This window comes from Bubalus bubalis, chromosome 11, assembly GCF_019923935.1.
Source record: "Bubalus bubalis isolate 160015118507 breed Murrah chromosome 11, NDDB_SH_1, whole genome shotgun sequence".
NCBI lineage: Eukaryota > Metazoa > Chordata > Mammalia > Artiodactyla > Bovidae > Bubalus > Bubalus bubalis.
In genome coordinates, this window is record NC_059167.1 from 86,111,023 (window position 1) to 86,135,070 (window position 24,048).

General features: G+C 48.3%; 4 long non-coding RNA genes across 5 annotated transcripts; 2 read left to right on the top strand and 2 right to left on the bottom strand.

Annotated features, from left to right (window-relative positions):
- Positions 1-2,185: 2,185 nt before the first annotated feature.
- Positions 2,186-3,212, bottom strand: LOC123328189. The gene is made up of 3 exons (XR_006639749.1): positions 3,113-3,212; positions 2,619-2,795; positions 2,186-2,314 (listed from the first exon to the last, which is right to left on the bottom strand). It is a non-coding gene; the product is annotated as an uncharacterized LOC123328189 (long non-coding RNA).
- A 1,323-nt stretch (positions 3,213-4,535) lies between these two features.
- On the top strand, positions 4,536-6,200 carry LOC123328188. Its single transcript, XR_006542972.2, has 2 exons — positions 4,536-4,989; positions 5,513-6,200. It is a non-coding gene; the product is annotated as an uncharacterized LOC123328188 (long non-coding RNA).
- A 259-nt stretch (positions 6,201-6,459) lies between these two features.
- LOC123328190 lies at positions 6,460-9,426 on the bottom strand. The gene is made up of 2 exons (XR_006542974.2): positions 8,623-9,426; positions 6,460-6,885 (listed from the first exon to the last, which is right to left on the bottom strand). It is a non-coding gene; the product is annotated as an uncharacterized LOC123328190 (long non-coding RNA).
- Positions 9,427-10,417: 991 nt separating this feature from the next.
- Positions 10,418-22,101, top strand: LOC123328191. Of its 2 annotated transcripts, XR_006542975.2 has the most exons (4): positions 10,418-13,326; positions 13,477-13,580; positions 15,095-15,212; positions 19,363-22,101. It is a non-coding gene; the product is annotated as an uncharacterized LOC123328191 (long non-coding RNA). The 2 variants fall into 2 exon arrangements; XR_006542976.2 differs by lacking the exon at positions 13,477-13,580.
- Positions 22,102-24,048: the final 1,947 nt, after the last annotated feature.

The following is a 24,048-nucleotide window of genomic DNA, read 5'->3' on the forward strand; positions in this document are numbered from 1 at the left end:
GGGCTGCCCAGGAAGGGGGTCTGCAGCTCTGGTTCGCTGCGGAGACAGCAGCTGCACCAGGGTGGAAAAGCTCTGCCACTGGCAGCTCTGGCATTTTATCTTCTGATCGGTCTGAGAAAGGGTCTAGGCCCAGGCTGCACCCGCAGTCAGGGTCACATCCAGGACTCGGAGCTTCCCCGAGGGATGACGTTCTGACCCAACCCCCTCATTCCCCCAAAGCCTCTAGTTCTAACTTTTGGCTCCATCTGCAGATGAGGTTATGCTCAGAGGTATGGATGGGATGGCGGGAGACGTCTGTCACATCACCATACCCATCTCCACTTTAAATGCATCCAGAGCCCCACAAGATGAACCTGGCCTCGGCCTCTCGGGAGCTCCAGGGCTTGCAATGAGGCCAGGTAACGCAGACCCACTCAGGAGTAGGGTGTCTGTCACCCGTCTGCCTTGTGAGAACAATGATGCTCCTCACCTTACTTGGCCCCACCTCCTGCCCAGGGTCCCCGAGGTGTGGGGACTGGCATTGATTGAAGCCACAGCAAACTGGGCTGGCACTGCCCGTCACACTGAGCAACACACCCAGCTGCTTTCAAAGCGCCTTTCTCTCCTCTCCTTCCTAATGAAAACCCTCGTGTAATCTGTTAGTGCCGCGTCTGCTGGAGCATGAATTATTCAGAGAAGTCTCTGTTCCGTTATCTCCCCTCCCCGGGGACGCCCCTACCATTGTCCGCCCTGATGGGTCATTATGCACTCTGTGAATTTAATCTTTTAGGCTATCCGGCCGCACAGAAAAAATGTATGAATAACAATTTTCCTGTAATAACCTTCAACTAACCTTTCAACCAGAGTGAGTCATTCCAGTCCCATTTTCACATCAAGAGGAGTCAGAGGCAGGCAATTACCTCTTATCTGCTTCAGGAGCTGCCCCCACCTCTGCCTCACCCTTAATTTTTAAAGGGGTGTTGAAGAATGTTATGGGAGCCAGGGGAGGGTGTGGTAGGGGTTGGGTGTTCAGGGGCGGGCTCTGAAGTCCAGACACAAAGTCTGGGTGAGGGGTCCCGAGCCTCAGTTGCTCCCTGTGGATGGGAGACTGGTCTGCCCCATCCAGCTCCCAGGACACTGTATCTGGCTCTCATTAGCCAGCAGCCTGATTTTCTGTTTTTTTTTTTTGTTTTGCCCCACTGAAGGCAGCCTCTGCAGAAAGGAAAATGACTCCTCTGCCCAGAGATTCCCCAAAGCCCTTCCACAAATGGCAGTTTCAGGTCAGTTTTAGCTCCTGGTGACAGCTATGGGGTCACCATGCGGCTAACTTGAGAGGGTGTGAGAGGGTGGGGGTCATGTGCACACCTAGGGGCCTGAGCATCCCCCGCCCGCCCCTGGGCTCCCACAGTGCAGAGATTTGGAAGAAACCTGGAGTTTGGAGTCAGGCAATCAATTCTGAGAGCTGGCTCCTCCTGCTTTGTGGCCTCTGGTGAGTCACTTTCCCTCTCTGAGCCTTGGAAGGGCTCCAAGGCAAAATGGGAATAATAATACTTTGCAGGATTGTTTTGAAGATCAAATGCAATGCTGAAGCTGCCTATCTGGTGCAAAGCCCTGGGCCTGGGCGGGTTTCTTTCCCTGGGGCTGAGGCACCCCATCCCACTTTCCCCATCTCCTTTTCCTGTTCCTGAGTTTAGCTGGTTCTGAGCACAGTTTCCCTTCCTCCAGGCTCCTTGGCTCTGAGGCAGGGTCTGATACACTCATCCACACTCAAGTCTGAGAACAGATGCTCCCAGTGGCTCAACAGACCCAAAGAGGGTGGGAGAGGGGATAATGCTCACGCCAAAGGGGCCTTGACCCACTGGGATTCTGCAGGATCGCCTTTGACTACCGGACTACGTCTTTTGAGTTGGCTTTTCTGGTTTGCCTCATACCCATCTTCCTTTTTTTTTTTTTTTTTTTAACCAAAGGGGAAAAGCAAACCCAGATGTGAAAGAATGTCTTCAGGTCATAATTCAGAGGGTCAAAAACAGACCCTAACAAGGACCCTGTGTCCTGACTGCCCCCTGGGCTCTCAGATCATCTCACTGCCCCTTAAAGCACTTGGTTGGCAGCAGCTGTACAGGCATGGGGGCCTCAGGCAGGAAGGGGACACTTGATCTCCCTCAAACCGCCCTATGCAGGCCAAGCTTTAGCGAGTTTCTTCTTTGGGGTCACAGACATGGTCAGGGAGCTGGTCTCGAGTTCTGATAGGCTCCTCCATGGGAGGTGGGCACTCTGGGTGATCACACAGACCCTCTAGTCTTCAGGGAGACCCTCGGGGGCTGAGTGACTGGGTCTTCACAGAGAGAGCGAGGGGGTAAAAGGAGAGAAAGACAGGTGAGCAAACACTTAATAGGAGGCATCTGCCATTAGTTTCCAGACTGTCTGAGCAGTTCGCCATGCTCCTGGCAGGCTGACCTACTCTCATGGGGCAGGGACGTGCAGTCGCTGCCCACACGTGCCTCCCCGCCTGCTCCTGGACCCCACCCGGGAGGCTACCACGCAGTTCTTCCACAACCCGAATCCTGCACGCTGGCTTTGGTGCTTTGAGAGCCTCCCATCTCCCACTTGACCTCTGTTCCTCCAGAAAACTCACTCACTTGGTCTCTGAGGACTAGAGGGAGGCGATGTGGCCCCAACCCTTCCTTCCTCTCCATACCCTGTTGGATTCCTGTTCAGGCTTTTCCTCCTGTGTCCCTCTGGTGTATCTGCCGGGCTCACAACACAAGCCTGATGCCCCTGAAGAAGGATCTTCATGAAAAACTGGTCCTCAAGCGCTAAAAGGAAATACAGAAAAATACTCAAAATTGTTGCCTTTGGGCAATGGGGTTCTAAGTGGGTTAAGTCTAAATTTTTCCCCTACTTTTTAGTAGCTTCCAAACTTTAAAAAAACGTATATGATAAAAGTTGACAGAATTTAAGAGAATAACCTTTTTAACCTATGGCGGATTCATTTTGATATTTGGCAAAACTAATACAATTATGTAAAGTTTAAAAATAAAATAAAATTAAAAAAAAAAATAAGTAACATGTTTCCCCTACCCACACCCACCCCCAGATCTGACAGTGATGCTCCATGGCCCGTTTGACACACCATTCTGGAGAACCTACTGAACACTGGGCACCCAGGAGCAACACAGAAGGCCAGCCTTATGACTGGCAGGTGTTGCTGTTGGTTGGTCAGTTCAGAAGCTTCTGGAAGACACCCTTGTAAAAGAATAAACCCTCCACCTGCCAGCTGGGCCCAGCCCCTCAAGAATTCACACCTGAGGCATGGTGGTTGCAGGTGAAGCAGCTTTGCTAAGCTGCATGAGACTCTGGGTGCAGGCAGTCACGCTTTGGGCTTTTGGACCAGGCTGTAATGAAAAATGAAGTGCTTCTTCACACCATAAAAGCAGCCTGGGCTTCTGAACTTCCCAGGTCTCAGCCATGGTAGATGGAACAATAGCAAGGGACCGCAAGGGAACTGACTGCCAGCTTGGGTAGGAATTGGCAACGACTGAAGACAAAGGCCATGGTACTTGGCAGATCCACAGAACCCACAAGGAGTGGGTCCATTCACTGTACAGAGGACCTGCCATCCTGGTTTAGAGGCACATGGGAAACTGCCCTGGGCCTCCTCGGAAGGACTTGGCAGTGCAGACTTCCCAGAGAGTGACTGTGCTGTTTCATGAAGGCGGGCAGGAGAGCCAGCCACATCTGTGATGATAGAAATGCAAGCTTGGACAGAGGGTCCATAGGCCGCTGGGCTGCAGCTTTGCGGGTTTGTGCCTCCCTGCCCCTTCCCCTGGAGCAACTCCTTCAGCTTGAGGACCAAGGCTGACCCTGCCCTGTTTCCCCACTGTGCCTCGTTAGGGTCCTGGGCCTAACAGTGTTTATTATACGTGGGTAGCCAGGAAGGTGGAGAAGACAGAGCCTGTCCCAAGGGCGAATGTGAATGGAGGGACTGGGACAGCAAGGAGTACCAGGGCATTTGAGCTATTTATGAAGGAGGAAAGAAGCCAAAACAGTAGCAGAGAACACTAGGAACAAGGCATAGGGGCTACCAGTAGGAGATTGCCTGGACTCAGGCCTAGACTGCTGCCTCAGCATCTTCACAGGCTCCCAGGAGAAAGGAGGCAGCTCCCCAGGGAGAACCTTTCTTAGGTCAGAGTTCAAATGCAGGCCCATCTGTGTCCGAAGCCTGCTTGCCTGATCCATACCAAATCCCTTTCCTGTACACAAAGACGGTTCTCAGTCCCTACATACTTGACCTTAGCTTTGTTGATTTCTCCACTGCCCATGTAACAGTCATGTTCCTTCACCTCCACTGTCCCTGTCACCTCCCCCTCCTCTGTCCCATTCATACCTCCACCTTTTACAGTTTTTCCTGACTGCCCGCTCTCAGACCCTATGTGAGCATGAGATCCTTCCCCTTCTGTGCCCATTAATAAACCCTCCCGAACAGTCTCCACTGCTGGAGAGCTTGCCTTGGAATCTGGAGCAGATTCTCCTGTAAGGAAACCACACAGCAGGGCCAGGGGCAAGTGCTCTGGGCGTCTGGTGCCTGTGTGCTCAGATGTTTCCCATTTTGAGCGTCTATAAAAGAGCAAAATGAGCTGAAGAGCCAACATTTGTGCTACAAAAACATGTCATATCAACAACAGCAACCTTTTCCCCAGAGAAAATTAGGTTGTATATATGTGTATGTGTTTTTTCTGTTTTTTTCCTGGGGGCGGAAGTGTTGCATTTTAATGCCTGATTTTGGCACTGGGTGCAGAAAAATAGTTTTGAGATGCCAATGGCCAAATTTTCCTCCATCCCATCTCAGCAAAACTCAAGTTTATGTTTAAATTTCTTGCAACCGAGTTACATACACAGTGCATGAGGGCGGCTGTTCAAAATGTACACATTTATAGCTCCACTGTGTTTTATCCCCTTTGCAAAAGAGAACTGAGACATAAACACCACCCCCGGCTGACTGCACACAAGGTATGTATGTATGCGACAAAAATAAATCCCCCAGGATCTCTCCAGCCAGGCTTTCGTGCACACAGGCACGACACATGTCAGTGCAGATTGCCAACAGGTGTGACTCAGGGGGAGGACACAGCCAGGGACAGGTGGGATGACTGTGCAGAAGCTGGTGGAAGACCGCAGAGAGCATGCGCCACCCGCTCTCCCACAGCCCGGCCCAGTCCCCCTCCCAGACCAAGTGCAAGGCACAATTGCCAGCCTGTGGCCAAAATCTGGGATTGCAGGCAGTGTTATAGCTCTAAGACTGGCCTCTGTAGGAGAGACCAGGGCACATAAATGTCATCCTGAGTTTGGGGAGTTGGAGTAGCCAATCTGTGGAAAGGCCCGCTCTATCCCTCACTGTTTAGTGGTTGAGAAACACAGCTAATTGGGGACCCTGTGGAATCCAGGGTGATGTGTATTGGGGTGTTCCAGAAGCATGACTTGTGTCTGAGCCCCATGAGATACAACAGACAGGCATTGTCCTCCCATTTCACAGGAGAGTACCAGAGAGGCTGCGTCACTGGACCACCATCAAACAGCCAGCTGAAAGCAGAAAGGTGCTTTGGAGTCTCTCCAGAACAAAGGCAACAGACCCTGAAGAAAGTCTGAAGGGAATGGCATGGGCTCAGGTCAACGAGGGACTGAGGAGGTCTTGCTTCACCCATTTGGAGACCTGAAATTCTTCTGGGGAGAGTCAGCCATTGGGTTTTGATGAAATTTCCTGAAGGTGGTGGAGCTTGAGATTCTTAGGATGTGTAAAGGGTGAAAGGGCTCTGTGCCCAAAGAAGTTTGGGAAATGCTGATTGAAACAAACAGACTTTTCTATCTTGCAGGACTTCTCAGAGCCTTTAATGTGCTAATGATCCAAGATGTGCTGTGGGGGCATCAGTTGTAGCCTTTAGGATTTCCCAGCCCCACAGACTAGGGAAATAAGTTCACCAAGCCCTTAATAGGGGTCTGTAGACACAATTGGTAAAATACTAGACTGTGACAGTGATGTGTTTAGAAAAGTGTGTTTCCTTGGGGAGGAGTAAAATATTATACCGATATTGGTTAAATCCTCCAGAATGCAAAGTGGTTTGCAAAATTTAGCTTTAAATCATCTGGAAGGCTCAGAGGAAATGGGACACAGCAGAGGTAAATTTTGATTAGAAGAGCAGAGGGAAGTGAAACCACCTTACAACCAACTTGAGAAAAGCTTATTTAAATATGTTGCTGAAAAAAAACAAAAGAGGTTTCATGTTTTGGAGAAGTTAGATTTGACACCAGGAGCCCTTCAGCTGAGCCATAAAGGAGCTGACCCATTGCTCTGGGGGCCCGTGTCCCTGCAAGCCACACGTGGCCAGAGGCATCATGGGAAACATCTGTTGACTAGGCATGGGGGGAGGGGGAACTGGAACAGGGAGCTGAATTGTTTTGTTTTTGAAGTTTGTACACATTTTGTGTTTATTCACACAGAAGCCCAGGGTGCACCTGCCAACTTCCCCTCCCTCAGAGGGTCCTTGGGCTCAATGTAATGGGAAGGGCTCTCGTTTCAGGACTGAACTTTGAGGTTCACTGGGCAGAGGTCAAACCTCAGGCTGAGTGACAGAGCATGCTGTCTATGCTCTGTGGTTTCACGGGTTCCACAAAGACGCCTGCCCCCAGATGCACTTCCCAGCACATTTGAAAGGAAGGAAAATTGCACCACTGGAATTTTCTTCTGTCATTCAAGAATTTATTATCTGTAGGGTTACATTGTTTTATCAATCTCTTCTTTAGCCACACAAAATTTCTGTGGGTGATAGCTTGAAAGTGATCCTCCAAATCATATTTTCAAACATTAATCTTCTTTTTACTCCTTTTTAAGGTGAGAGAGATTTCTGTTTCCTTTTGGAAAAAAAAATATTGTGTTTTTTGAGCGGTGGGGGAATGATGCCATGATTTGAGAACACATTTCTGCTCCATCAAAGGGTTTTTTTATTTTTTTTAAATGAAGTCCTAACGTGCGAGCTCCCAAAGGCAGGGGCTGGATCCATGTTGCCCACCTGCTAGTTTAGGGCTGAGGATCTGAGGCAGTGGTCACCAATCTTTTTGGCACTAGGGGCTAGTTTCTTGGAAAGCAATTTTTGCACAGACCATGGGAGGGGGATGGTTTCGGGATGATTCAAGAACATTACATTCATCGTGCACTTTATTTCTGTTACTATTACCTCAATTCCACCTCAGATCATCAGGCTACATGCCAGAGGTTGGGGACCCCTGATCTAAGGGAAGGAGTTCTGCTGAACTGGACATTTGACTCCTGTCTTTCAAGAAGGAATTCTAGTGAAAAAAGTCAGTAAACCGTAGTTCACACATAGCTCTTTCTGATAGGATTGTCCTATACTTCGTGGTGCTATCCAGAAGAACCTCGGGTAGGGGAGGTGACTTGGGGGCCCACGCTTCCCTCTGCTTCTCTGCAGCTGAGTGGCCACAGGCAAGTCTCTTAACCTCTCTGAACTTTAGTTTTCTCACCATAAAAAAGGATCCTGAAAGCTGCCTTGCTTATCTCAGGTGTCAGAAGCGTTAACGTAGTAATGGAATAAACACATGTAAAATTAAGATGGCACACAAATGCCAGTTATTATCACAGCAGCATTTAAACAATGTCAGGAAGGCCTCCTTGCCTATCTTGAAATATCTTTTGTCAAGGCTTGTCAAGGGGCTTGAAATTGGATCATTAGAAATGCATTCTCTGGGATGTTAAAGGCTTTTAGATCTTTTAGACATTTTCACTAAAATGCATTTGGGAGGCATTAATAGGAAGCCATTATCTCTGGGTCCCTGAGAGCCCGGCCAAAGAGATGGCCTTGTCCAGGCTGGCCGCAAACCGGCTGAGGCAGGGTGGGGCGGTGATAAAGAGAAGTTGGTGTTCCAGGAAGGGGTTCCCAAGAGTGTGACAGACTAGGGGCTTCTTACCCTTGACTGTGCCCACAAATGACCTGGGGATGGAGCTAGAATGCCGATTCTGATCTAGGGGGCCTTGACAGGGGCGCGAGGATCTACTGACGCTTCTCACAAGCGCTCAGGTGATGCTGATGCTGCTAGTCTGAGGTCCACATTTGGAGTACAAGTATACTAATACCAAAAGTAACTAACAGCAAGTCCAACTCTCCCAAGAACTCCTCTCCACTGGGAGAGGAGAGTGACTGAGACACGAGGATGCTGTTTGTTACTTCGAATCTACAGTTTCACGTGGACTTGGTTAGTGAGCTGTGCTCTTAAGAACTGCTAAGACGTACGCGGAGGATGGGTGTGGAGACCTTGCCGAGCTCCACCCTCCCACCTGGCAGTCCCGTGAGAACTAAATCTCTGCCCACCCTCACCCCTTGCCCCACTCTCCCCAACCCGAGCTCTGTCACCTCTCCCAAGCTCAGGCTTTCTTAAGCCTCTGGGCTCTAACCCGCCCGTGCATGTTGAGTGGTGTGTATCTATATACATATATTTCTATCTATGTCAATCATCCCCTCTTCCTCTCTCCCTGCGTCTCCCTTGCCCTCTTCCTCCTCCTCCTCATCGAATCCCTGTCTCTGTGTTTCCTCTCCCGGAGCTGGTTCCCAGAGGAAGGGTGATGTATCAACTCACCAGGTGATCAGTGCTTACTCCCCTGCAATCCTGGGCATTTTAGCTGGATGATGAGCCCCCGAGGGAAGACGCAGGTGTTCTCTGTTTGGAGCTCCGCGGTGCTAACCAGGCATGGACCAAGAGTTCTGAGAGCTTTCCCACTACTTGTAACAGCTGCCTGTGGAGAGATGGGCGTGCAGGTCTCACAACAGGCAGCTCCGAGGCCCAGGAGAAGTGGACAGTGCTCCCAGACTCTGGCTTGCTTGTTTTCCCAGACAGTGGAAGTTACCACTCAAGGATGAATAAGGAAGACTCCAAATGAAGACAGTGATTCCAGTCATCTATGACAATGGGAGCCCAGCTGATTATCTGTAGGTGTGTACTTGAAGGACCTCTTCCACCTGCATGGCTGGTACTTTCTGCAAATAGAATGACTGGGGTAAGGCTAATGCCAGGGGGAAGCCTGGGCCACCAGAAGGGAGTGAGCTTCATGGTACCTCTGAAGAGGGGGGCTAAATGCTCCTTTGTTCCCCCCACTGCTTGAGACATTGGTCTCCCAGCATCCTGGACACATGGTACCTGATGAGGGGAGACCTGCCCTTACAGGGAAGGTGCAGCTGCAAATACTTGACTTTTGGAGCAAAGTGATGGGCGCATGAGGGCTCATCATACTATCCTCTCTATTTTTGTGTAGATGGCATTTGCCAAGATAAAAAGGAAAGGAGAGGGCTTCCCTGGTGGTCCAATGGTTGAGAATCCCACCTGCCAATGCAGAGAACACAGGTTCGATCCCTGGTCTGGGAAAATCCCACATGCCATGCGGCAGCTAAGCCCACGTGCTGCAACTATTGAAAGCTGCGCTCTAAAGCCTGTGCTCCACAATTAGAGAAGTCACCACAATGAGAAGTCCATGCACCGCAACTAGAGAAAGCCCTTGTGCAGCAACGAAGACCCAGCACAGCTAAAAATAAATTGCTTTAAAGGAAAGGAAAGGAGAAAGAGAAAAGAAAGAAAGATCAATACAAGTGTTTCCCATACAACCTTCTGATTACAATTTAACTTATATGCAGAGTACATCATGAGAAATGCTGGGCTAGAAGAAGCACAAGCTGGAATCAAGATTGCTGGGAGAAATAATCTCAGATATGCAGATGACACCACCCTTATGGTAGAAAGTGAAGAGGAACTAAAAAGCCTCTTGATGAAAGTGAAAGTGGAGAGTGAAAAAGTTGGCTTAAAGCTCAACATTCAGAAAACGAAGATCATGGCATCTGGTCCCATCAGTTCATGGGAAATAGATGGGGAAACAGTGGAAACAGTGTCAGGCTTTATTTTCTTGGGCTCCAAAATCACTGCAGATGGTGATTCCAGCCATGAAATTAAAAGACGCTTACTCCTTGGAAGGAAAGTTGTGACCAACCTAGATAGCATATTCAAAAGCAGAGACATTACTTTGCCAACAAAGGTCTGTCTAGTCAAGGCTATGGTTTTTCCTGTGGTCATGTATGGATGTGAGAGTTGGACTGTGAAGAAGGCTGAGCGCCAAAGAATTGATGCTTTTGAACTGTGGTGTTGGAGAAGACTCTTGAGAGTCCCTTGGACTGCAAGGAGATCCAACCAGTCCATTCTGAAGGAGATCAGCCCTGGGATTTCTTTGGAAGGAATGATGCTAAAGCTGAAGCTCCAGTACTTTGGCCACCTCATGCAAAGAGTTGACTCATTGGAAAAGACTCTGATGCTGGGAGGGATTGGGGGCAAGAGGAGAAGGGGATGACAGAGAATGAGATGGCTGGATGGCATCACTGACTCGATGGACATGAGTCTGGGTGAACTCTGGGAGTTGGTGATGGACAGGGAGGCCTGGCGTGCTGTGATTCATGGGGTTGCAAATAGTCGGACATGACTGAGCGACTGAACTGAACTGACCCATTTTTCTTCTGGTAAAGGCGGCTCTGAGCCTGGCCGCATGGTCCTGGTTTACTTGGTGATTGTATTTCCCTTTGCAAATGAAGATTGTGGCATTCAAGTTTGGATCAGCACCGCTCTGAGTGTGGGATGAGGATCAGAGCTTGTGTGTGAATTGTTACCAGAATACAAGGTCATCAAGAGTAAATATTTAGAAACTTCTGTAGCCATTGACTTTGCCCTACCATCCAAGCTCAGGGTCAGTGAATGGGTCTTGTGAACAGGGCTTGAAGGTAGTAAGTTCAAGTGGTGAATGTCGTGTGGTGTGATCATTCACAGTGGGACCACACATCAGACCATGATGGAGTGGAATTGAACTTTTAAGTGATATGTCACAACATACAGCTTAAGTCCTTGGGATTTCCGGCGGCATCAGTCAGTCCTTTAGAATCTAGTCAAGGATAGCCCTAATAAAGGGGCTTCCCGGGTGGTGCTAATGGTAAAGAATGAGCCTGCCAATTTCAAATCCTGGGTGAGACAGATCCCCTGGAGAAGGAAATGGCACCCCAGTCCTGTATTCTTGCCTGGGAAATTCCATGGTTAGAGGAGCCTGGCAGGCTCCAGTTCATGGGGCCACAAAGAGTTGGACATGACTGAGCACACACTGCACAGCTGTAATAAGATCAAATTTCTAGACCAGCAAGAAGAACTTCTGCAAAGACCCTGGTCTGGGCTGTGGATCCATTATGGGGGCCAGCCTGGGCCATCTGCCCATCCTCACACCCTACCCTCACCCCTGGCTACCCAATTTGTCGAAGAACAACTAATGCAAACAGTCTGCAAGGGCAGGATGCTTTCTCCAGCCAAGCCAGATCCCCGCTCTCCCTTCTTTTTTCAAATTAAAATGGAGATGTGCTATGGCTGCCTCTCCCAGACCCCTCTTCCTGAGAGGACTTGGCAGGGACCAAGGGGCACTCGGAAGCCCCACACAAGCTGTCGAGGCTGCTCTGGAAGGGGGTAATCTCAGGAAGGATGATTTAGAGCATGGCGTGGCAGGGCTGGAGGCGGTGAGGTAGCTGTTCCCCACGGCGCTCATTAAGCTTCCATAGATTGCATTTCCTGCCTCCCCCGCCAGCCCTCCAAAGTGCCTGTTATTAATTCATAAAAACACTGCAAGCGTGATTGAGTCCGCTGATTACTGGAGCAGGCAGACACAAGAGACGGTAAAATATTCCGTGTCTCTCTATCAAGCTCTCAGGGGCTCAGGAGGAAGAAAAAAAATAAAAAAAGAGAAAAGCAACAACATGAAGAAAGGAATATGAAAAAAAAAAAAAACCCTTGTGTTGTGAAATATTAATCAGAGCTGTTTGCCCCTGGGGGCCAAAAATATGAGGCGGCATAATCAATGTAGCAAGAGCTGCCCAGCGACATGTCTTTGAGAAGCTGATTATTGCGGGTAAACACAGCTAAATATTCTGGATCTTTGGACTGTGCCTCTGGTGTTGCTGGAGAATCCGATTCCCTTATCATCCTTCTGCAGGTGTGGCCCCAGGGGAGCATGGGAGGTGCTGGCAGGATATGGTTTCCTGGGCAGGGAGTCACTTGGGCCCCAGTAGGAGCTGCTTCTGTTACTTTCCAAATGCTAATCAGGAAAGAGGAGAAGTGGGGTTGTGGGGGAAGATACCCAAGGAGGTTTGTGTGCGCATAGAGGCTGGGGCCATCTTCCAGAATTGGCTCTTAACAGCTAATGACCAGATGCTGATCATGCCAAGGAAGCTCCAGTTCTTGAATGGCCTTTCTGAGGGTCCCCCAAAGGAGCCCAGGCGGTTTTAAGGGGAATTGGGCAATGCACTCAGGGATCCCTAGGAAGACTGGGGTCTTTCCTACAAAACTCTGCATTGCAGACAATTTGGTTAGTTGACTGCAACATAAGCTCACTGTATGCACATCGTGGCATTAATGGATCCCCACAGCTACCCCACATCCACTGAGTTCAGTGACTGGGATCTGAAACCTGCATACAAACTGGAAAGGAATGTTCACATGTCACAGTGGGCTTGGGTGAGTGTGGGGATCATTCAAACCTGGCGGTGGACCTCACCTGCTCCAAATCTGAGGCTATCAGCATAGAAGTGACTTTGGAGAACGGGTATCTTCTTCATTGAGAACAGAGGCCCAGAGAGGGACAGTGACTTGCCCTAGATCACACAGCAGAGATAGGATTCTTGATGCATAGGCCAATCTCCCAGCACATCCCTTGGGGCATGAAGAAGGAGGAGCAGGGGCAAGTGATGGAGATTTGTTTACATTAAGCCTTCAGGATTAAAGAAAGCTCCCTGTCAGCTAGGAGGAGCTGGGTTAAAGGTGAGTGAACCCAGAGAAAGAGATGGTGCCTCAGAATTCCTGGGTGCTAGCTTCAACCCCACAAGTAAATTTTTTGAGAACCTTAATTAAATCACCATCTCTGAGCCTCAGTTTCCTCACCTGAAAGGAGTTTGACTAAGTAGTGATAGCAAAGATCTCATCAAGTCCTGATGAATGATAGCAGGATTTGAAGTAAGCTGTGGCTAGGGTCTTCTCCATTAAGGGCAGAAAAGCAAGGCAAGCTGGACAAATCACAGTGTTCCCCACTCCAGGGACCAGGAGAGAAGCTTCCATAAAAGGACTCAGGAGGAGAATGACCCTCAGCTCCAAAGTGCCCTGAGTTACTTTGCTCTTCTCTTGGTGTTTATTACAAAAGTTCAGAACTCCATCTCTGTTCTCCATCAGTCACAACCCATGCTGGGGGAGGACTTATGGGAGTGATGGCTAATTGCTTTGGTAAGTGGCTTAACTTAGGAAAAAAGTATTACTTCTTGGCTTCAAGAGATGGTTGTTCAAGTCAATTGGGATGATAATGGTAATCGTAACTGTCATTCATGGAATAAGTACATTACTTCCAATTTTAAGCTAATTCTACCCATTTTACAGAACTGGAGAACAAGGATTATCAAGGTTCAACAACTTGCTCCAAGTCATAGAGCTGGCCACTTGTGGAGCTAGGATGTGAACAAGGTCTCTATCAGATTCCCAAGGTCTGTGACCTTCCCACTATACCTCATATTGATGTCAGAGGAAGAAGAGGAAATGGATGTTTTCTACTGCTAATTTCTGCTCAGGCCAGAAAAGTGAGCTTCAGACTAGAAAGGAAAGAATTCCCTGAGCTGGTGGTGCAGCTGTGATGGAGGGAGAAGGTCAGGACCCTGAACCTAGTCCAGTCTCCCAAGGCCAGTGAGCTATGCCCTGGATCCTGAGAGCTCCTAGCAAAGAAGATCATCAAACAGCTAGTGGTGATCTTAGGAGAACCATGGGGATGAGATAACTTGAACGGTAATAGGAGTGTTATGTATTCATTAGCCTACTATTGATCCAGGGAGGGATTGTAGCATGAGTGAGTAAAGCCATGATTTATTAGTAATTGAAAAATGGCATGGTGATCATCAGAGCTCAAGGTGGCTTTACAATGAATAGCTGAATCAAGCCTATGTCAAAGCAGCACTCTTTGATAAGGTTACTGGAAAGGTTATCAAAAACACAATAAATGTAATAGATCTAAATTTCCATAAAGTAATTGTCATGGACTCTCAGGACATCCTGATGAATGAGATGGAGAAATGCAGGCAGGAACCTTGGGAACCTGAGTTTAGTGTTTGATTAATGCCCAGTGCCTGGTCCTCAAGACACTCCGCATCACTTCCCAAACAGAGCATCAGCGTAGCAACAGCTGTGGCTGTGACTGCCTGGGATCCCCACCCCAGTCAGTAACTTCGCCCATCACCCGATATAGACCGAGAAGTCAGGGTTAATATTAACTTGAGAATAAAATTCATTGTACAGCATAATTTTTATAAAGTCTTTCATATACCTTTGAAATAAAAAATAGTGGAACATCCAGAAAAAGTTCTGGAAGGATACACAGAAAACTCAGTGCTCATGGGGAGGGGCCGGAATGGGCATCAAGGGAAATTCTTTCTTTGGGATGGTTATTCTATAATGAGGATGTCATCAGACCTTATTTGAATAGAACTAGAGAAAGAAAAAGAAAAACGAGTGATCGGGCTTAGCAAGACCTTGGTAGGATTTGAGCATCAGGTATGTTTTGTTGATTTGATGGTATGGAAGTTTCTTTCCAACCCTTGCTCTGCCTCCACTTTCTGGAACCTGGTTCCCCATCTCACAGGAGAGTCTAGTTTAGGCTTGTGGTTCCCAAATATAACTCTGATCCCAAAGTACATCACTTTATAAGCTTTTTAAAAACAAGAAATTTGGGGGTCACCAACTCCCAACAATGAAATAGAGGGCACCACTACCCTCTGTAGAGCAGCCGAAAGAGACATCTGAGCGGTGATGACATTCTAAGCACCAGGCACTGGGCTCTCCCCTTTGGTTCTCATGACACACTTATCCAGTTCACATATGGCATCCATCAAAGGACAAGGTCACAGAGGCTTGGGGAGGTGGGCACCTGTCCGAGGTCAGACAGCTAGGAATTGACAGAGCCACAGTGGATCATTTCTTATGCAATATGTTGTGGGGCCCAGAGAGGAAGGTGATGACTTTTCATAGAGGAAGGATGAGTTTGGGAAGATTTCATTCAGAGGTGACATTTGAGCAAAGGTTGGAAGGATGAGCATGCTTTGGTTGTATAGGCAGGCCTGGCAGAAGAGGTAAGGAGCAGCCTAAGTAAAATGTGGAGCTGTGCGATGCAGGTGCCTGGGAGGCAGCACATGTGCTTCTCTGGCTCAGGATTTTAGCCCAATGGGTGGATGGAGGCAGGGGAGGTGACTGTAATGTTCATCTCCTCTGTTGGTGCTCCCTGGACAACAGCCACTCAGGACCCCATCTGCCCAGTCAACATTTATGACCCCCTGCTGTATACCAAAGCCTGTTCTAGGCACCAAAAGTCCCAGATCCATGGGGAAGAGATATCCCAAGAGGCTCTCAGTCAAGAGGAAGCCCAGAGTATGCTTTCAAGGGCTGCCAAAGAGTGATTCAGAAAAGGATGGGCAATGCAAGAAAGCTATTGAAGAGATGCCACGCTACTTGGAGATACCAGAAAAACAAATGGCCCAGACTGTACAGTTTGGTTGAGGTCAGGGAGGGAGAGATGCTGTACAACCAGCAGAACCTCAGCTGCTGCTAAGTCACTTCAGTCGTGTCCGACTCTGTGCGACCCCATAGACGGCAGCCCACCAGGCTCCCCCGTCCCTGGGATTCTCCAGGCAAGAACACTGGAGTGGGTTGCCATTTCCTTCTCCAGAACCTCAGCTGAAGGGTGGGCTAATTTAGAAAAGAGGAGGGAAGCATAGCAAGCACAGCACACAGCACAGGCGAAGGAGTAGAGATCAGGAAACCTCACGTGGCTCTGGGGCCAGGCTGTAGCATACAGACTTGGGTGTCTAGTCCTGCGCTATGAAAGGGGCCTGGAGGTTTTGCTGTGGAACTCCAGGGGGTTTTGTTGTGGAACTCCAAGATAGCGAGATGCCCTAAAGCCAGTGACCAGGCAGCTTTTAGACTTTGGTGTCTCAGGCAAATAACTGTCCCTGCAAAGGGCTCCAGGCAGCCCAGGCGCCTGGCACCAGAGCACCTGCAGTGCCAGTCTGGGCAGCTTCAGAGCCCCATCCGCTTAAGACAGTGGCTGCCTTCTACCTGCCAGGCTGCTGGGACAACTAATGAGCTCGTGTTTATAAAGGACTCTCAGCTCCTCAGAAGGGCTCTGCAGAAGTACAAGTGGGTTATAATTGCCACCGCCGTAATTAATGAGTCCCAACTTCTTAGAGAATATGAAGTGCATAATAGAAGAAGGGGGGAAAGAAAAAGAAAAACTCTGTGCATTTGAACTTGGGATTTTTTTTTTCTTTGTAAAGTACGCTTTGGTAAAATATCAAATGATATGATATTCTCTCCTTTCAAAACTGAGTGGAATCCCAGATGGGATGCCTCAACGCCAAGGGCAGAGTTTCCAAGAATAAAGGAGTGGATTGCAGGTCTTTGAAAAACACTGGGCTGGAAATCAATCCTGCCACTCCCAGTAACTTGCACAGGGAGTCTTCGTTTGTAAGGGGACAATGCTACCCACCTAACAGGTGCAGGGAGGGGCGTCACTGAGCTCAGGAAAGCAAAGTACTGGGCACACAGTTGGCAATCAGTTAATACCAATTCTATGGCCTGGTAGATTCCAACCATGGAGAGGAAATAATGCCTCTTACTTGGCCTCAATTAAAAAGAAAGAAAACACATGCTTCCAAATTCCATTCTAATAAATGTAGTTATTTATAATAGATATTTTCTCATTTTTTTTTCTTTTGTGATGGTGGGGTATTATTTCCTTAGGATAAATTCCTAGACTTGAAAAGAAAAAGCATTCTTATGGTTCTCAGTGTGCATTGTTAACATTCTCTCCAGAGGAATTTATGCTGGGGCTACCCAATTGGATAAGGATGTGTGTTTTTCCACAGTTTCACCAGCATTGTGTATTACTATTTTAATGTGTGTGGAAGGGGACATGGAAGGTTTCACGATGTTTCCATCATGCATGTGGCAGATGGGAAGCTAGGAGTTCTTACCCTGCCGCCTGGTTTCTGCTGGTGTTGGTCATGAAGTTGTCCTCTGTACTTCCATAGGGTAAAGTAGATAGATGAAGAATTTCCTTCTATAAAGAAAAATAACTTAAAAAAAAAAGCTGAACACAGATATGCCTCCACTCATTGAAATTCTTGCAAAGAATTTGATTTGGAAAAATAAACCAGAAATTCATTCTATTTGTAAATAATTTGAAATGACTTGCATATATTACCTATTATGCAAATTCAATTTTAAGAAATCCTTCTAAGGGCAAAGAGCATATAGTGGTACTTCAATGAGATGAAATTCCCTTTCTAAGCTTGGAGTGGTTTATTCAGCTGTCTTTAGAGGCTTCAGGCCTCTTCTTGGCTCTGGGGCTATCATGTCTTATTTACTCTCAGATGTTGGGAAATTTTTTTAAATATTTATTTTGGCTATGCTGAGTCTTAGTTGTGGCCCATGGGATCCTTAGCTGTGGCATGGAAACACTTAGCTGTGGCACATGGGATATAGTTCCCTGACCAGGGATCAAACCCCAGCTCCCTGCATTGGGAGCACATAGTCTTAACCACTGAACCATCAGGGAACTCCCTCAGATGTTGGGAAATTGGAGTCCAAATGATCTTTTAAAATTTTGTCATGTCATTTGCTAGGACCTTCCCCTCCCCCAACCCCCGCAGTCCCCTACCCAGTCTCGGCCAGTTTTCTTAATTTTATCAGCTCTAGCCTATTCTTCTTGGCTAGACGCAGCATCTCTCACCTTTGCTCTTGTTGCTATCTCATGCATCTAGAAGTCAGGGAGGCTCTTAGTTCTCCAAATGCTCAACATGTTGAGACTCCACCCGGGCACGTGATGCTGTAGGCTAGCCCACCACGTGATTTCCCTGGGAGTCATGGGTTTACATGCTGGTCGTTCTTCTCCGGATGATGACCCACTGAGGCCAAGCTCAGTTCTTCTCATCTTTGACTTTCCAGCCTTTGGAAGAAGAAAATAAATATAGCAACAAGCGTCAAGGAGAGTTTCTATGCTGTCTGGCGTTGAACCTCAGAGCATTTCTGGAAAGAGGGCACCTCATATAGAGACTAGTGCTAGGTGTTAGGTGCTCAGTCACTTCAGTTGTGCCTGACTCTTTGCAACGCTTTGATCTGTAGCCCGCCAGGCTCCCCTGTCAATGGGATTTCCCAGGCAAGAATACTGGAGTGGGTTGCCGTTTCCTTCTCCAGGGGATCTCTCTGACCCGGGGATGGAACTTGAGCCTCCTACGGCTTCTTCATTGGCAGGTGGATTCTTTACCACTGAGACACCAGGGAAGTCTGGTCATATACAGACTGGAGGGAGCTTTCCCCACATGTCTGCATGGAAAGCTAGGATTGCATGAAGGATGGTGAGAAGAGAGCAATGCTGTCCTTGGGTATTTGTAGGGACATATGACCCAAATGCCTGACTGCTCATCTGAGCGCTTCAGGTGATTGCCCCAAGGGGCCTTCCCTGGCTGCTTCTGCCCATCAGAGTGGGTGGGCATCTGACCCAAGCTTGGACTGACTCATGATATCTCAGGGATGTTGGCATTGGGTCATGGAGACTTTGGGTTGTTCCTGTTGGCACTTGAACTGGTAACTCAGGGTGACCATTTCCTGCTATGTACATAGAGAAGAGAAAGGCTAATATCAGACAGAGAGAGAATTGAAGCAGATGGAAAAATCAGAGGGAATTGGAGAAAGGAGATGATGAGGACCCTGAGAAGGGGGAAAGGAAGAGAAATTCTAGGGCCAGTTTCCCTCAATGGCCCACCAGCTTTCTGTACTTGGCCCTGGGAGAGTCCCATGAATCCTTATAATAAAATCTCTGCTTTACTCAAGGCCTTCAAGTAGCTTTCTATTCCTTGCAACTAAATGATTTCTACCTAAGACACTTATCATTTTCTTGACCTCATTTATTGATGTGTATAATTTTTTTTTAATTTTCAAGGAAAATAATGGAAGGATTAGGATGTTAATTTCTCCTATATATTTCTTTAGCAATAGAAATTTCTAGTTACCTATCCAATATTCATTTTCCTCTTTTCATAATAGAATTCCTATATTTTGGTGTTGCCAATATAACCAACTAAAAAGGTACATATCCCAAACTATTTTGCAGCTACCAGTGGTTATAGGAGCTGAAAGTAGAAATCATTGGGTGGACCTCCAGGAAAGTCCCATAAATGGGGCTGACTAGACTGGCAGGTGATTTTCTTTCTTCCTTTCTCCTAGGATCTTCCTGTCTGGAACATGGGCATAATGGCTGGAGCTACAGCAGCCATTTTGTGAATAAGATGGACTCACACTTTCAGGCTGGTGGAGCAGAGAGCTGTAAGGAGCTTGGGTCCCTGATGAACTCATGGACCATGTTAAACAGTCAGCAAATGGTTCACTCTGGCCTACCTGGGCCTACCAACTCTACCTCAGGTATAGGCTGGGGAACCTCAGTACCAGCTCCTTTATTCTGACCTGTATCCAGATGCTTTCCTCTCTGGGATCTACCCACAAGACCCAGAAGCATCCCTTCTTATCCCATTGAATCTGCTTTCCTGGCTGACACTCCCCTCCTTGACTAACTCCATTCTCCATCCCTGGAGACAGCCCATCCTTCCTGCTTGGCACATCCACCCCAGGTTGGATGCCAACAAGATCCCTGTACTGAGAGCTAGAACCACATCCACAAATCCAGTTGTGAAGGCTGTTAGGCATGACCCTGGTCCTGGAGCACAAATTTGGGATCCCCAAACTGATCGTAGCCCAGGGCTTTCTCATGTGGCTTCCCAGATGCCCAAGCCAGACACTTGGGAGAAAGCCCCTCTCTTACCACCCTCCACCTCCCACCACACCATTCAAAGGACCACCATATCCAGGTGACTCCAACTGCTAACCAGTCCCAAAAGGCATTACGTCGCTCCACCCTGTTGCCACTTCCTGGGCAGGCTGCTGCCCTCTCTCTCTGGATTGTCCCAATTGCCCCTCCCTGAGATATCTCCCTGCAACCTTATTTGTCTCCAACCCAAGCTCCACTCCACAGTCAGTGTAGCTTTTGCAGAACATAAAGCCGATTGCCTTCCTTCTTCGCTTACCCGTCTACACTCACTGGCTTCTGAGGCTTTGTAGCCTGGTTATGTGTCACACTCTGTCTATGCTGACTGCCCTTCTCCCTCCCACCATCCTCAGGGAATCGTCCTAACCTCTGGACCAGGTGGAATTTTCCTGGCGCTAGGTCCCAACACCCCGTGTGCATCCCTGCTCTCATCGTCAGGCGCCCCCCTGCTGTGCACACACTGTGGAGAGGGGCTTAGCCTGCCAGCTGCACCCTGTGCCCACCATCTGGCTGAGCCCCTGGCCCAGGGTGGGCTTCAGAAGCTCTTTGTTGAGTGATAGAGGGCATAAGCCAGAGCCTGGATCCAGCAGAGAGGGCTGAGATATTCCAGTAACTTCTGGGTCCCTCAGCTGTGACCTTGTGCTGCCTCCATCCATCTGAGACAGCAGCCCAGCCTGGGGTTAAGCAACCATGCTGGTGAGGAAGTTGGCACAGGCACTGGGGCTTGGAGGTGCCCCCTGCTGCCTGCTGATGGCCAGGCTCTTGCACACTGGAGGAATGGGATCTCCCTCTGTTCCTGGAAGGAATCAGGACCTTCCCTCCTCCTTCACCAGAAGTCAGAACCATTCCTGAAGAGCACTGGATGAGAACCTGGAGTGGCCTTGGGAAAGAAATCCCCCAAGTCCTGCAATCTTAAACTCAATATAAGTGACACAGACTCCCCAGGTGGGAATGTCCCAGGGTAGCAGCTCTCCAACTTGAGTGGACATCAGGATCTCCTGGAGGGCTTGTTAAAACACAGATTGTAGGCTCTACCCCTACAGTTTCTGATGTATAGATAGAGTTGGGGCAGGACTGGGGATCTGCATTTCTAACAGGCTCCCAGGTGCTGCTGATGGTGCTGGTCAGGGGGTCACACTGAGGGGTTTGCCCGACTGGGACCTAGGGAAGCCATCCTGGAGCCTCTGCCACCCTTTAGAGGCAGGGGAGGTGCCCCTGGCTGGCACCACCAAGCTGGACAGCTGTGATCAGATGCCCAGGAAAGTGACTGAGGAGGACTCTCAGCACTCCTGGATGCTCACCCCACACCCACATCCTGGCACACTCACAGCCTGGTCTCTATTCAGCTGCCTTTGTAATCCCTTCCTAAAACCCTTGAAAAGAGGGAGAAAGAGTTAAAGTCCTTACTCTGCACTATGGAAGAAATATTAAGGAATGATGTAGCCTTAAACCCTATATATGTAAATGTACTCATTTGAATAACTGCCAATTTATATGCCTCATCAAATTAGGTATTCAAATTCTAGCCTGTGTATGTACAGTTGTTTCTCTTCCTGGTTCGGGCTTAAATAGTTACTTGAAGGATGAGCTGCTGGCTTCTCTTCTGGGCTCCTGTCTCCTTAGGACTGAAAGGAATAATTAGAGATTAGTTTTCTGGAGCATAATTTGTCCCTTTGATGACTGGGCCGGCCCTCTTTTTTGTCATTTCTGTCACAGTAATACACCATCTCCTTCTGTGTGGGGCTCCTGGAAGAATGTGTTTTTTTCAATACCCCTGGGTTTCACCACACCCCAGGGGGTGCCAGGGTGTAAAATTGGACCACATCTCACAGGTGGAGAAACTGAGACTTGAGGTTACACAGCCTACAAAATGGGAACTCCAGCCTGGGGTTTTGGATTCAAAACCCAGGCCTCTCTATTTCGTCGTATCAGTCCTAGGCATGTGCATTTTCTCTTTTTTAGCCCCAGAAGATCATAATTGGTGATGATTTAAAGCGCTCTGATTCTTTTCTAAGAGTTCTCTAAGAGCAAAGCCCTTTTACTCAGTTCTTTCTGATAACCCCTGTGGGGCACGTGCAAACAGTTATTCTTCACCCCATTACACAGATGAGGAAACTGAGGTCTGAAGTTATAGGGCAGGCTAGAATCAGAGCAGCAACTTAGACCAGGTAATGCTCTTCCCCTGTGAGGTGAGGGCAACTTATAAGATGACTGTTAGAATCTCTCCCAACCCCGACTCAATGACCCTGCATAGGCAGCTTAACCAATTGGAGGCTGACTCTGGTGGAGTATTTACACAATGGGAATGAGCCCAACCTAACTCAGATTCATCTCTCACAGAGAAGATATTTATGAGAGAAAGCAGCCTTATTTTCCAGCCGGTCTTGAATCTTCAGGGCTACAGCCATTGGCATCCCATTCTCATCTCTCAAGGCAGGCCAGACATTGCACAGTGGACTCCGCAGAGAGGTGACCAAGTACCCCTGACTACCTTCTTCAGAGGGACCATTCACCTGCCTATGGGCCCCCTTCCGGGTCTTGCCGGTTCCTGTGTGATCTGTAAGATTCCCAGAAGACAGTCAAGGAGCTGCCCCCATTTCAGAATTCTATACCACCTTTATACTCCCTTATCACATCTTTTTGACTTCTGGGAGCTTAAACCCCATGAGTTAGGGCATTTAGCATCTGTCTTTTCCTCCCTGTCTCACTAGCTTTGTAGGTAATGAATCCTTCATCTCTGGAGATAATTCAAGGTGAGGCTGAACAGACACATGGCCAAGTTGCTGCAGGGGCTTTTTATTTTATTTATTCATTTTTGGCTCTGCTGGGTCTTCTTTGCTGCATGGGCTCTTCTCTAGTTGTGGCAAGTGGGGGCTACTCTTTAGTTGCGGTGCTTGGGCTTCTCATTGCAGCGGCTTCTCTTGTTGAAGAGCATGGGCTCTAGAGCACAGGCTCAGTAGTTGTGGCCCATGGGCTTTAGTTGTTCTGTGGAATGTGGGATCTTCCTGGATCAGGGATGGAACCCGTGCCTCCTGTATTGGGCAGGTGGATTTGTTACCACTGAGGCACCAGAGAAGCCCTGCTGCAGGATTAAATTCAAGCATCACGCAGAAGGTAAGGCCAGATGTTTCAACCAGAAAAGCCATGATTGTCCTCTCTGGTCTTGACTCTTGACCTCACCTGACCTTTAGAAGCTGCTGCTCCCTCCTGCTAAGTTGAATGCATGGGCCTCTTGTCTTCCAGCTTGCCCTGTGGATCATTACCCAAGACCAACATGATCTGTCTGGGTACCACTACGGAGGCTCTCCCCTGAGCTCAGAACCTAGACAGCAAACAGGGCCACTGAAATCTCAGATTTCCCACTGGCATTCCCACTGGTAGGGCCTCACCTCTGAAACCAGATGCTGGCCTGAAAAAGCTGCTGTTGACAGGCTGGCATGCCCTCATCAGCCTCAAGGATGCAGCAGGCCAGTTATGCAAGGAGCATCAGGCTGGGAGGGGCTGGGAGATGCAGGCTCTGAAAATGCCTTTTCCTTTTTCTCTAGGTGTTGGTGTTCTCATCCTTAGGTTGTAAATATTATGAAAGGACTTGGGATGGTTAAGAATGTTAAGTCCTTCCTTTCTCTGAGACCTGTGGTCCATTTCAGCTCCAACTCACCCAGTCTCAACAATGCTGGTGGGTTTTTTTTTTTTTTTCAATCATCGAATACAGAGAAATCCTCCAGCAAAAGAGACACAGAGGCATTTTAATGGAGGTGGAAGGAAAACTTTGGTGCATTTGGGGTTTATTTCTTATGACTTACACCCCACCTACTTCCTGCAAATATTCCAGGGAGTTTACAATATTCAAACGTATAATAAGGTAGCCAAAAGTAAAACCAAAAAGAGATTTCCAGAGCCATTTAGAGAATTGGGAAGAAGAACCCTTCAGGAGCCTAGAATAAGATCTGATTTACTTCTGAGACTCCTGGCAGCCAAAGCAAAATGAAGTAGTCAAAGGAAGGTAAAGAATGGGCAATCTGGGGATCCTTGCAGAGGAAAATCTGCCCCTTTCCTGGAGGTGGGGCCAGGCTTGACACTTCAGGGATGGG